Consider the following 15,248-nt stretch of genomic DNA (forward strand, 5'->3'; position numbering starts at 1 on the left):
GTCAAACCTCAGACCAGCAGAAACAGGAGACCAGCAACAAACAGCCAGTGAAGGTCCAACAACCAGTGAATTAGGACAATCACATTTTTTAGGGGTAAGCACAAGGCCACTCGGAGATCCAGGAGGAAAAATATCAACAAAATCAGTGGCGAAGAGTACAGGCACCCAGAAAACCTTGTGATTAATATTTCATCTCACCATCTCACACGGTTTCAGATCCTGACACTCCAAAAAGGAACTTCCTTCGTTCCTACCTACCACTCCAACCAACTTGAGACTGAAATCAGTCTCTTCAAATTCATGCGCTTGCTGAGATTAAAACATTACTTTCGCAACACTTTAAACACCCCAGACACGCCACGGAACAACACCTTAATGGGACTTCGCAACAAGAGCACATTTACAGCACCCGTGAGTCACAAAGTATTAGACGCCTTTGAGACCATTTTTAATAAAGATCTCAAGAAAATTGGCTACCACAACAAGAAGACATACAATAATTTGACTAAAAAAGAACAACACGCTTTAAAAGAACTAGCTAACAAACACGCAATTATCATACGCCAAGCCAACAAAGGAGGAGCACTGGTAATTATGGATACAACCTTTTACGTGGAAAATGTCAATGAACATGTTAAAAATTCACAGACATACATGCCTATACCTTTGGACCCTACCAACGAATTTCTTGATGTGCTGAAAGTGATTGTCAACACTGCTTTAGAACAGGGAACCATTAATGATGAAGACAAAAAATATTTGATTAAGATCCATCCATCGACACCCTACATCTATATGCTTCCCAAAATGCATAAATATGCCACAAAACCACCATTTAGACCCATTGTGTCCACTGTCAACTCGTTACATGAACCTGTTGGGAAATATCTAGACAAGCATCTTCAAGCTTCTGTTCAGTCGATGACCACATATATTAAGGATACCACTGATTTCCTCAACATTCTTGAGACTATTCGGGACTTGATAACTACGGATACCATCCTATGCACCATTGATGTAAAATCACTTTACACTTCTATACCGCACGACAAAGGTATTGAGGCTATTGAGTCATTCCTAACGAGTACAGACAAACCAGACAATCTCAAAGTGTTCCTTATGGAACTTATTCACTTCACCCTTTACCATAGCTACTTTGAATGGGCGGGAACCTTTTACATCCAATGTTCTGGCACTTCGATGGGCAACTGTGCTGCCCCAACATACGCGAACCTCTACATGCACCGTTTCGATTTGGACAACATTCTATCTAAACAAGATTGGACCGGACACCTGATCCTTTATAAAAGGTACATTGATGACATTTTCATTTTATGGAATGGTTCAACTAAACATCTGGAATCCTTAATTGAATCTCTTAACACAGTGGATCAACGCATTCAATTCACTCATTGCATAAACAAAGAGTCAATAACGTTTCTGGACACTCACATCACCATTAACCAAGTACACCTTACTACTCAGGTGTACACAAAATCTACAGACCGGAACAATCTCCTTCATTTCCATAGCTTCCACCAACCATCACTAAAGAAACATCTGCCTTACTCTCAATTATTGAGATTGAAAAGGATTTCAAGCACCAATGAGATATTTGAATCCAGCAAGCTAACCTGCATCTCTAAGTTTGAACAACGCAAGTATCCTACTAAAAGTCTTGACAACGCTATCCTTAAGTCAGACAAATCAACTCGACAAATGTTACTTTTACCCAAACCGCTCAAAACATCAGACCAGAGAATGACATTCGTATCTAAATTTTCTACACAAAGTTTCAATATAAAAAAAAACATTCTCAGATACTGGCCCATGCTAAGCACCGAAGCGGATTTTAACAATATCTTTGAAACACCCCCAAGATTCGCTTACCAAAGATCATGTAACTTCAAACAAATATTATCTAAAGTTGATGAACCCACTACAAGCATTTGGAAGGGAACTTTACCTTGTATGAACTGTGGTAACTGTAATTCTATTATCAAGGGCACTACTATCCAACATCCTCTACAAGGCTACCCGATTAAACTCAAAGTTACAGCCACATGTAACAGCCAGAATCTGATCTACATGCTGAAATGCCCATGTGGCCTTGTCTATGTGGGCAAGAATGAGAGAAAGATTCGTATAAGGATCAACAAACACAAAAGCAATATACGTACACAACAGGCCAAATCCCCGATTGCCACTCATTTTCCTCAGCACCAACACAACATTTGTCAACTACGATTCCTTGTGCTGGAACAGATTCCTTATCTAAGGGGATGAGACAACAATAAATACTTGCTGCAAAGAGAAATATTTTGGATTCACAAGCTTAATTCCACGTATCCAAAACGTCTCAATGAACGCTATGACCTGGGCTGTTTTCTGTAACTAAGGTCTCCTATTCATACACAGATTTGTTGATCTGAAAATCACCCTGTTGTTTGGACACCTTACAACCTTGTGCTACTGAGATACTTAATGTTTAATTTATTTCTCATTTTCTCGTTTATTTCATGCATTTCAGGATTATGAATACATTGCTTCTGAACTTTAATTTGTATCATAACACAAAGACTGAGGTTGATTCCATATTTTTTGTAATGTTACTCTTTTTATGTTTCGAACACTTGCGCATTATCCCTTCACGTCATTTTTCACTATCTTAGTCTCACCCCACTCTAACCGCCTTTCAGTACTCCCGGAACTACGAGTCTTGCCTCTTTGTAGTTCCCAACTAACTCACGTCCTTACTTATTTACGTGCTTTCCTATCACATGACCACGACCCACTACACTTTCCGGAGCGTACTGAAGCGGTCTTTCCGGCTTCATGAGAATTCGTTAACCGTCACCATCCACCGTAAGTTTGATTTTCGCCACTCGGGAATTGCTTAAACTTGCACAGCCTTTTGTAATTGGTACGCCACAGAGACTCGTTACACTCTTCTTAGTAACCGTCACCATCCGCCGTAAGTTTGATTTTTGCCACTCGGGAATTGCTTAAACTTGCACAGCCCTTTGTAATTTGTACGCCACAGTGACCCGTTACTCTCTTCTCATTACTGCACGCTTTTCGTAAACTCTAACCAACTCTATTGCTATATTTCAAGACACACTTAGTAGTTTATCTCGACACGATCTGAAAGCGGGTCTTTTTAAATCACTATCATGAGATTAACAACTTAACCCTTAGAACGACAATATATCGAGTTAATGTCTCGTGAACATGAAGGTAACTGACTATCCCACTCGGTGATTGACCGTTAATGCACCGTTTATGTTTTCATTAGACACGATTCACTGCACTGTTAGCAATTTCACTTCCGAGGCCTTTTGAGCACCTACGGTCACCGACTAATTTCTTTAACCCATTATTGCACACCACAACTGACTCCTGACTTTATCCTTTTAGAGCATCGCCCCTGAAGAAGGGCTAAGATAGCCCGAAATGCATTTGGCAATTGGATTATTACGTATTGAACAAGAATGAATACAATTCTACGAAATAGCCTTGAAGAAATGGTTCAATAAATCGAATCTACTTTTGAATGAACCTTTGCTCATTTTGTTTCATATTCAAAAAAGAGATTTCCTCTCTGAGACTGAGTGCAATACGAATGACACTTTCCTATTCAGGAACGTGCTTACTATCCGTATATTTGAATTCCCTACTCAGGGGGATCTATTCGTTTGCACCAATTACTGATCGTACACATTGTCAACCTGACAAAACTGAGTGCGCACCTTCTGTTTGTGCTGACGCAAACTCCGCCCAGCCCTAATACAGACGCAAAATGAAAAAAGAAAGATACACGTATTTCCAAGAGGATATGAGCACTTTATGCAAATACCAAGTGATTAAATATAATAGTGCCATCACGACTTAAAAGGAAGGGAAATAAAAAAGGGGAGGAAGAGAAAATTTCAACCGCACAAAATAACGAAAATGAATTGAAGAATGAATTGAAGGAAAATAGTAATGTGTAAATCCAGAGAATACTGTATCATTATACAATAAGGAAAATACCTCAAACGATGTTAAAAAATAGAATACCTCACACGATGTTAGAAAAGGGGGGTAAGGATGCAGAAAGAGAAAAAGGACCAATCATGGCAGCCATATTACGACTGGCAGTCAGGGATGCCATATACACAATCAACTAAAGCAGAAAAGAGAAGAAAAAGAGCATTAGGCAAGCATTTGATGTGTATGATATAAAACACATAATTTGCCCTAATCAGTCTAGCTACATTAGGACACAATAGCAATCCATATTCTCATAGTCTTACAAATTAACAATAGAGTGTAAATAGTGTGCATGTTTGGCAAAAAAACATTGACCTGCAGCTTTTACAAAGTTAAGCTGGATAGATGTATTTGATGCTAAACACATATATTAAAATGTTCAGTGAACATCAATGTATGCATATTATTATTATTATTATTAGCACTTATAAAGCGCACAGCTACCTCCAACGGAGGTGTCCCGGCGCTAGCATCCATCCAGTGAGGAGAGTCAGAAAAAGAGGCTAAAGGACGGGGTTATCACTAAGGAAGGCCAAACAACCAAGTTATTAGGGCCTTCCTAAAAGGCAGTTCCGCACTTATCTGCCGAAGGTCGTTGGGCAATGTATTCCATAGCATGGCTGTTTTCACGGAAAAGGCCCGCCCACCAGTCCTTGCCTTCTTGAAGCGTGGAGTGACCAGGAGGTTACGATTGTTTGATCTGAGTGTTCTGACGTTCTGGTATTTCTGGAGCCTTCGCTTCAGGTAAAGAGGACCTACCCCTCTTAAAGCTTTATGGGCTAAAACCAGAACTTTGAACATGACTCTTTTCCTTACAGGGAGCCAATGCAGACTGCGCAGATGGGGAGTGATATGATAGCGTAGGGGCACATTTCTAATGAGCCTAGCTGCTGCATTTTGAATCCGCTGAAGTCGCCTCATTAGATAATCAGGGAGGCCAATAAAAAGGATATTAGCGTAATCAAGCTGGGAAGTAATAATAGCATATACCACCAACTTCCTACAATTCATAGGAAGGAAGTGAAGAAATCTACGCAATGCCTTTACTTTCCAAAAGCACTTAGAGGAAATATGCGTTATTTGGGCCTTGCCTGTCAGTTGGGAGTCGAACCTAAAACCCAGATTCCTTGCCGAATTAACCGGAATCGGAGGAGGATTCAGTTCTGCTGGCCACCAAAGCTCAGTTTGAGGCGGAATGGGCTGATTAAAGAATAGGATCTCAGTTTTGTCCGTATTTAATTTCAGGCAGCTATCTGTCATCCAGGAGGAAATATTCAGAAGACACTGCCTGAAATTCATGAAGGCATTCTTGCTTTGTTCTTTAAAGGAGAAAATAAGTTGTGTGTCGTCTGCATACGAGACAACACGCACACCCCATTTTTCAACAATAGACGCTAGAGGAGCAAGGTAGACATTAAAAAGTGACGGGCTCAGTGCCGAGCCCTGTGGGACCCCTTGTGACATAGCCCTGGAACTGGAGACATGGGGATGTAAAAAAACCTGCTGCGATCTACCTTCCAAAAATGACTGAAACCAGCGCAACACTGTCCCCGTAACTCTTAATAGATGTAGCCTGTTCAGGAGGATCTTATGGGAGACCATGTCAAATGCCGCCGAAAGATCTAGCAGCACCAGCATTGCACAGTTTCCTAGGTCCAGGGTTTCACGTATTGACTCTGCAACCTCTAGGAGCGCAGTCTCTGTGCTATACCATGTCCTAAAGCCCGACTGGGAGTCATGAAGATGGTTATTGGATTCAAGGAAGTCCGAGAGCTGCCTCTGGACCTCCTTTTCTAGAATTTTTGCTGGAGCCGGCAGCATAGATATAGGTCTAAAAATGTTTAACTCTGCTGGGTCAGCATCCTCTTTCTTGAGGATAGGTCGAACAAAGGCTTTCTTCCAGTCAGATGGAAAGATTCCAGTTTCCAGAGAGGTGTTCCAAAGAGCATTCAAGGTGTTAATGACTATAGGGGCTAAAAGTTTAAGAACTCTGGCCGGGCACGGGTCAGAAGGGGAACCAGACTTGACTTTCATTAATTCCTTCAAAGACGCTTCCTTCTCAAACCGGCGAAAGTGTGAAAATTTGTCTGAAGTAACATCTATTGCCACATCCAGTTTATCTACAGCCGGAAAAGTCGAGTAAATGGTCATGATTTTATTGTGGAAGAATTCAGCCAATTCCTCACACAATGTGAGAGAAGGTAGGATCGTACTTTTTAGAGACTGAGGTTTCATGAAACTCTCCACTATCCTAAAAATCTCCCTGGGAGAGTTTTCCGCCTCCACAATCTGTTTTGCCATATAGTCTCTCATAGTCCTACGTTTCAAAGTGTGAAATTTCCTCAATGCTGCCTTAGGTTACAGAACACACATTATTATAATCACTAACAGGGAATGACATTATATGCTACGCTTAATAACAGATCGTGAGGACACATACAAATGCATCTAATGATTTTGCAACCAAAACAGTATGATGTATTTTCATTGGTTAACAGTATCTTCTACGCTCACATTTTGGGGGACAATATCCATCACTCAGATGTTTTGTCAGCAAAATATAATGGAATTGCATTCCTCCAAAGTGTTAAGATCCTTATGGATGCTATCACAGCGAAGGATCCAGCCGCATTTGGTTGTATTTAAGATACTTGCAATGCTACCACCCCTGCTCGTTTTTTAATCATTCAATGACCTGCCACCGCAGATCAGATGGTGCATGATTGTGTTCAATAAAATGAGACACTAGGGGAGTATGTTTGGTTTTACATCTTATTGGGCTTTTGTGTTGCCCCAAGCAAGTTTAAATTTTTTGCATTGTTTGCTCTACATAAATAAGGTCACACGGACACTAAATTGCATACACAACATTTTGTGTATTGCAATTTGCATGATCACGAAGGTCATGACGAATAGGTCCATGGACAAATTGGTTGGTGTTAAGACTTGATTCGCACATCAGGCAATTCCCACATTTGTAATGGCCCACAATTCTATTCAGTCCCCACAATGTGGTTAAGTGAGGTGCCTCTGAGCTTGGTAAGGTAGCACGGACCAAATGGTCACTAATATTTTTACCCTTTTTAAATGAAAATAGGGGCTGTTCACTCGTGATGCCTGTAGATTGAACTAGCGGACAATGTTTTTTAATGATGGTAGTGATTTTGTTGCTTTGTGTGCTGAAAGTTGTCATGCAAGGTATGCGGTTCATTGTTTTTGGCGGCTTTGGGGAGAGTAGAAATTCCCGATGGTTGTACCATGCTCTCTTTGATGATCTTTTTATGAGTCTCTTAGGGTGGCTTCGGTTCTGCAATTTTTTGGCCAGAATTTCGGCTTCCCTAAAGTAGTCCTCCTTAAAAAAGCAATTCCAGCGTATATGCAGAAACTGCCCAAAGGGCAGACCGTCCCTAAAACCCCCTGGGTGGTGGCTGGAATAGTCCAATAAAGTATTCCATGCTGTAGATTTTGTAAACAGTTTGGTGGTCAATTTGCCATCATGTGGGACAATAGTTAGATCAAGAAAGTCAACCTCTTGGTTACTGACGTGAGAGGTAAATTTCAGGTCAGTGGATCTCAGATTAAGGCAACTCAAAAAAGAAGTTAAATCAAGAATGGTACCAGACCAAACAAAGAAAATGTCATCTATATAACAATGCCAATGGCGAACGTTATCAAAATAGGGATATTTACAAAATCATAAATGTGAGTACAATCAAATTCATCAACAAACAAAAAAGCAACATTGGGGGCATAAGAAGCCCCCATTGAAGTGCCCATGATCTGTAAATAATACTGTCCATAAAAATCCAAAAATTACGGGTCAGGGAAATAGTCAGCAGTTCAATAATAAAATCAGTGGGCACTGCAACAGGGCCCCAACGTTTGTCTAAAGCTCTTCTAATGACTTCAATGCCCTCAAGTTGAGGAATATTGGTGTATAAGAACTCAATGACCAAACACACCAAATATTCAGTTTCAGGGGAAAATTGCATTGTTTCAAGTTGGGAGATAATATCCCCACTATCGCGTACATAACTACGTGTGTTGACTGCTAGATCTTTAATGAATACGTCAATGTATTTGCAAAGTGGTTCCAGGACCGACTCACAACCAGAGACTATGGGTCGGCCTGGAGGATTAATCTGGTCCCTATGTACCTTTGGAAGTGTGTAAAGGATGGGGTCCTTGGAAATTTGGAGATTAGAAAAGGGAATTCCTTACCACTGAGGAAACCAGACAGTTTAGCCTTAGATGTTGCCTCTGTAATTAGCTTTTGAATGTCAGGCAAAGGATTGGACCTCAAAACAGTGTAGTCATTTACATTATCAAGTTGGCGTTTAATTTCAGATTTATACTTGTCAAGGGGTTGCACAACTATGCCGCCGCCCTTATCGGCAGGCTTTATAACGACCTTATGGTTTTGTTTGAGGGTACGAAGTGCTTGGCGTTCAGTCAAGGAGATATTATAGGGGATATATTCAAACCCTTTGTTTAGGACAATCAACTCAAATGCCAACAATTCAATGGGCATTTTGTTCGTAGGAGGATAAAAACAGAAGGTGGTATTAGGCCTGATGGGTTAAAGTCATCAATAGTATTATGCTCCAGAAAAAAGGCTTTCAACGTAATTTACGAAAGAACTTTAAAAGTTCCATTTGGATCTCAAAAAGACAGGTTTTTTCCGTTGGGACAAAGCTGAGCCCTTTGCTCAAAAGAGTGATTTCTGCCAAAGATAATGAGTGGTTAGACAAATTAAAAATAGGAATAGTGTCAGGACAGATAACCTCATTGTCCACTTCATCTATTGGGGTGGTTCTCATTAATAAAACTTCCGGCGGGTCTGTCGTTCCCCTGCCTGAAAGCTCCACTGTTGTGGGGGAGGTCTGGTTTTCCCTCAACCTCTTCCTCTGCCACGTTGTTCTAAAAAAGGATTATATGCAGATGTTGATGGCCCTTGTCCAGTGTTAGAACTGGTATCAGATTCATCAGCCGAGCTGGCAGAGGACTCAGAAAAAGTAATTGCTGTATTCCTCCTAAATCGACCCCAAGTCTGATAGTTCTCTGTATACAGTTGTTTGGGTTGGGAATAAAAATCATCCATTAAGTAGGGATGAGCTTTTGTCTGATCAAAGTTGGTAACATCTTTTTGGATTTTATTGGTCTTTTTTGTACGTTCAATTTTTTCAAATTCAGCAATAGTCCTATTCAAGTCAAGTCAAGTCAAGTCAAATCACTTTATTCGATTAATAAAATATCAATCATAAAAGTTACAAAAATACAACACAGATTAATTTTCTAAAAGACCAGAAAATTCATATCAGCAGTTGGTCAGTTTTCTTGTTCTCATAGACGTACATAAAAATGAGGCGAAGCTAGAACAGATTAAGGCAAAATAGTACGTAAATCCAAATAGCAGTATAATTAAAGCCCATCCAAATCAAGTGAGCTCAAATGAACGATGCTCACAACGGCTTATTTAACTATTTTCCTTTGACAAGCTTTTGCCTTATCCTCCATGCATGTCCTAAAAACTTTGCTGTACCACAAGTAAAACTTGGAATTAGCGTCTCATAGGTTAAAATGCGTAAAGCCACCCTATGGGATGAACAGCCCAAATTAATACAAACTGGTTTTAGCCACCTAGACCTCACTTGGCTGTATGCCCTACACGCAAAGATAAAATGTGCTGTCGATTCCGTAGGGCAAACACAACCCGGGCAGCCCTCGTTATTTCCCATCTGGTCGCTCCAACCATTCTGGAAGTCTCGGAGAGGGAGTGTGCCGTACCTGAATTTAAGGTAGAGGACTCTGTCCCCCGGGGACTCGATGAGGTCAAGGAAGGCTTCCAGTTTTGGGGTATGCTTGACATCCAGAAATCTCTCTGACAGAATACCATTTTGATTTTTGTTGGTCATGGCAGAAATTCAGTCCCAGTAAAGCCTTTTCACTAGAGGTTTGGGCGGGGGCATCTGACTCTCCCAAGCCTGGTCCAAACCAATTGCAACCACTAATTTCTTCAGGTTGGACACCCAACCGACCTTATGACCTGCACCCAATCTTATCAGTTCATTTAGGCCGGAGGCGTAGTGGCTTAGGTCGGGAGACCTCCTGAGCCGGGTCCAATACAACAGGGGACGCAGCCTCGCCACTTCATTTATTGGGTGTCTCCCAAGGTCGTAACGGAGCGGGACTAGGGGGGTAGATGGAGGGAGCGAAACTAAGTCGCGAAAAAATTTATTCTCAGATCTTACTAACTCAGAGAGATTGTCGAACCCCCAAAGTTCCGCCCCATATAGGCACCCAGGCAGAGCCTTGCCCTCATATACTTTGATAGCTGGGACTACAGGCCGGCTATAGGAGAGTCTCTGGTGCCTCGCAATAGCCCCTGAAATCCGTTTATGGTTCAGGACCATTTTGGTCAGATGGGGGGACCATTTCATTTTATTGTTCATCCTATAGTCCTATTCACTTTTTCAAGGGCAGTGTTGGCATCAGCTACCACATTACCCACATTCAAGCGTCTTTATAATTCAGCAATGGTTTCTAGCTCTTTCTTGCTATGCTCCAGAGCAGTGTCTATTCCATGTCCTAACCAATGGCGGGAGAAAGTAACACCTATGTGACTAAAGCCTTTTTTTAATTTGGGATCATTGGTAAAAATTACAGGAACATTGCGCACTTGCAAGCCCACCGGCATTACATCTTTTTTTAGATATTCGGTCATCCTCAGTGTGTGTAACGTGATACGAACATGTTTTTTTCTACATTGCTCGAGTTCATCAAGCAATGCTTGTGACTAGGTCCTAATAAAGAAGGACCACTCTTAATCTTAGAAATGTATTCCTCCGAATAGGTAGGAACATCAACATTGGCCATATTCATTGAGGCAAATTTGAGGCCCAGTAATAAGGCACCGGGCCCAGACAACATACCACCGGACTTGTTGAAAGCTAACATCGAGGTCTAGGCTCCGTTACTAACACAGGTTTTAAAAACAGCCATACAAGAGGGGTTGCCACCTTCCTGGTCCACCGCTGTGATTGTCCCCATATTTAAGAAAGGGGACAGAGAGACCCTGCAATACTATCGCCCACTCTCACTTCTGATCTCAGTTAGGATCCTAGGGAGGGGGAGTCTAAACAGGCTGTATGAATGGGCAGTAGTCAATAACATATTAAGCGATGTCCAATACGGATTTAGGGCAGGAGGGTCAACTGCCGATCAATGCCTTAACCTACATTTAATCATCAATAAATACACGGTGTCTCGGTCAGAATAGTTACATCTTGCATTCATGGACCTGACATTCGCCTTTGATAAGGTGAAACTAAGTAAACTATGGGCCCTGCTCAGCAAGTTGGGGGTTGATTCTGGCATTGTGACATTACTTGCTGACCTGCACTCAACAACTTCAGCTTGGTGTGCTTCTCTCCCAGGGGTGTATGCACACAATTATTTGCAACAAGCTGTGGAGTCCACCAGGATGCATTTTAGCCCCGTTTTCTTCACGCTCTATGTGAATGGGCTAGAATCTGCACTCCTTTCGGTGTCGACCGACTGCCCCAAAATCAAGTACAGATTTATCCCCGTCCTGCTATATGCGGACGATGCAGTCCTGATGGCCCGGACTGCTAAGGGCCTAGACCTTTTACTAGCCAAGTATGTGTCTTTCATGGGACTCCTGGACCTTTTGGTCAACTTCTCGAAATCTTATGTAATGGTGGTGGGCCCCAAATCCAAGAGCAGTAAGACGTTCAAGGTATCAAACTTTACCCTGTTCAAGGTTAATGCCTTCCCCTACCTGGGTGTTCTTTTTGATGCCAAAAACTGCTGGAAACCCCTGGTAGAGGCAAAAAGGTCAGAATCTATTAAAACCATGGGGGCTGTTTTTAGCTTTGCAGAGGCTTGGTTCCCAGGCACTGGGAGCTCTTTTAAGAATCTACCAATCTAAGTGCATTGCACAGTTGCGATATGGCAGTGAGGTCTGGGGTTGCATCAAGGTGGATTGACTCCAGACCATGGAAAATAATTTTTTGCATAAGTTGGTCCAGGTCCCCCAGGCTACCCCCAGGGTTTTCTGTGCATGCGGAACTGGTGTTCAATTAGGTCACGGACCTAATTGCCCTAAGCCCGCTCTTTTGTTGGATAAAGGTTTGGAGTAGGGAGGAGTTGAAATTGAGCTGGATGATACTTGAGGACTGTCTCTACCTGGATCGGGCAATGAGTATCCCATGGCTAGCCCATGTTAATGCATCTTTCTCTTCTCTAGGCAGGACTGAAATGTTTCTGAATATAATATCTCTTCTCTCTTGAGTTAGGGGGTGTTAAAAGATTGTTCCTGGACCATTCCCGTCTGGAGAGAGAAAGTTTAGAAGTCCAGAAACCAGCAGTCAGGGCCCATATGTATATACAGAGTGTACATGGGTTGAAGCCATACTTGACCCTCGTTCGCTCACAGCAGGATAGGTTCTTATTGTGCAGGTTCAATCAATTGCATCACTTTTTGGCTTCCCCGTAAGGCTAGGCTCGGCCAGACGAAAGGGAATCCTATGGTTACGACAATGGGGCCGATTCCGATCTGGGTCGGAAGGGCACCGAACGCTATCCGGCCGGAAAAACTACGAGCTGTACGCGTGTTTTCCGGCCGACTCGTACAGCTGTACGAGCGAGCAAGTACGATGCGAGGTACATGAAATTCACCGACTGAGTCGTTTCCAGGTCTGAACCGCTCCGTACGTCTCGGTCATAAGCTAACCGTGGCGTGCAATGGATTTGATTCACGATCGAGCCAGTACGATGCACGCGTCGGACACCCGGTGCAAGCCTGAGAGTCCGGCTCGCAAATTGTCCGGTTGGTTGCCTTTAGGGGTCCGCGTTGGACCCCTTGTCACCCGCAGCCCTACGACTCGGACACAGGGGGAGACCCATGGGTCTCCCCAACACAGGCATGTACTGGGCGGATGGCACCGACGCGTACCCACTGTAGAGGACGCACTTGTCCGGGACGTACCCATTCAGTCAATGGGAGCCCATGTACGCGTTGTACGACCGGCTCCCATTGACTTCTATGGGAGTCTGACCGAACTGAGTCCGGCAGCATAAGGCCGCATCGTACTCGCTCGGTCGGACTGCAGGACTGAAAACACTCCGGGTGCGGCTCGCTCGGAGTGCTTTCCGACCCAGATCGGAATCGGCCCCTATGTGTCTCTGCAGGATTTGCTTTATTTGACAAAGTTTTGTTCTTATTATAGCTGGCCGAGGAAGCGTTTTTTAATCTCTTTGCTCAAATTGTTGCATTTTAAACAAGTAAGACTTGCCTTGTTGTATCTACAGATGCAGGTCATTTTTTACTGTCTTAACATTTTTATGAGCTGTTTGGGCATCAAGAGAATGTCGACCTGATTGATTGTTTTACATTTATCCTGTTCTTATATGTAACAGCATTTCATTGGTTTTTTATTGTCTTTTTATGAACTTGTTTTTATCATATGAATTTGTACTCTTTTATGGTGATTTTATTTTCCGAATAAAGAAAATATTGATTCATTGACATTGAACAATCAATTTCACCTCACATGCTATAACTATACAGATGGCACACAAATACTCCATGAACTGGAAAGCCCCAAAGACATTAGAAACTCACCTATTTGGAGCCGTGCATCAACGGATGACATGGATCCATCTCAAATTGAATGCTTCCAAAACGGAAATACTCAAGAGTGGCGATTGGAAAAATTAGGAACCACTCGCAGCCTGGCCTGATGATCTGGGAACACCACCTAAAGTATCAAAGGAAGTAAGAACCCTCAGAATTACTATGGACTCCAAGCTATCAATGAATGCCCAAGTGAACAAACTAGAAAGATCAAGCTTTGTTACTATAAAAACTCTGTGACGCATCTTTCCCCACCTCAATTTCATCAATAGCCTCTACCAAGTATAGCCTATAACAACTTTGAAAAGAATACAACGGATTCAGAACTCTGATGCCAGACTACTCTTACATATAAAGCCACAAGCTCATATATCTGCTGCCTTGAAAGCCATACATTGGTTACCGGTTGCCAGAAGGTCCACATTCAAGCTGCTCTGTGGTTCCACAAAGCAATACATGGAAGAGGACCACTCTTCATCAGGAATAAAATCCCCAAATATATTCAATAAAGGAACCTCTGCTCTAGATTGGCTCCTCACCTCAAAATCCCACCATAAAGGAAAGAGGTGTGGCGCAACAGCCAGGGCAGCTGACTCCGGAACCCGGGGGTTCACAGTTCAATCCCCAACACCGGTGGCAGATCACCCCAGCATCATGTGACTCTGGGCAATAGCTTGCTTAATCTTCCTGACAGCCCCCAGCGCCTTGATGCCCTCGGGCACTTGTTCGTGCTTTACAAATACTGGACATTTACATTTCTAGACATATAAAAAAAGCATAGGTGGCACAGCCTTCTCAGTTCAAGCAGCCAAACGATGTAACTCTTTAACCCCAAACATAAGATCCATGGATTACTACCTTATCTTCAAAGATTACACAAGAGTTGGCTTTTCCCAACATAACCACAATACTCAAACAAACATAAATATACAGCATATCCCTCTGTATATATGCATTTATTTGGACTATAAATGTGTACCTACATATGTGTATTGCTATGTATAATAATTATATTTTTTAGTATATAGATATTTGTTAGTTCTGCTTAACAAATGTATATATTACTTATAGTTATATTATTCTTTTTAACATGTATATAGGTGACTGTATAAATAAGTAAATGTTTTATCATAAATATCTATAATTGTTTCACTGTTACAAACAAACCCAAAAAACAAATAAATTAACTTTACAGCAGCACTTGAAAGTCTGGGTTTATTAAATATAACTTAAAACTACATATATTACATTCCTTATACATATATGGATGTATCTTTATAATTATTACTTTGCTTCTAATTCAGCATCTCCAATGCACTACACTATATCTCACCCTAAACCTCTCGCAATATATCCTCTACCTCCACTCTGACTCATCTCAAACCTCATTCTACTACTCTTTCCAATGTACTACCCTTTTTCTCACCGTATACCCCTCTCATAATATCCTCTACCTCCACTCACTGACTCATCCCACACCCCATTCCACTACAATGATCCCCAAAATAACCTTTTCTTTGGTCGGCCCTTCTTCCTGGAGGGGTGGGGATATGGCTGG

Source organism: Triturus cristatus, chromosome 10 (genome assembly GCF_964204655.1).
Source record: "Triturus cristatus chromosome 10, aTriCri1.1, whole genome shotgun sequence".
NCBI lineage: Eukaryota > Metazoa > Chordata > Amphibia > Caudata > Salamandridae > Triturus > Triturus cristatus.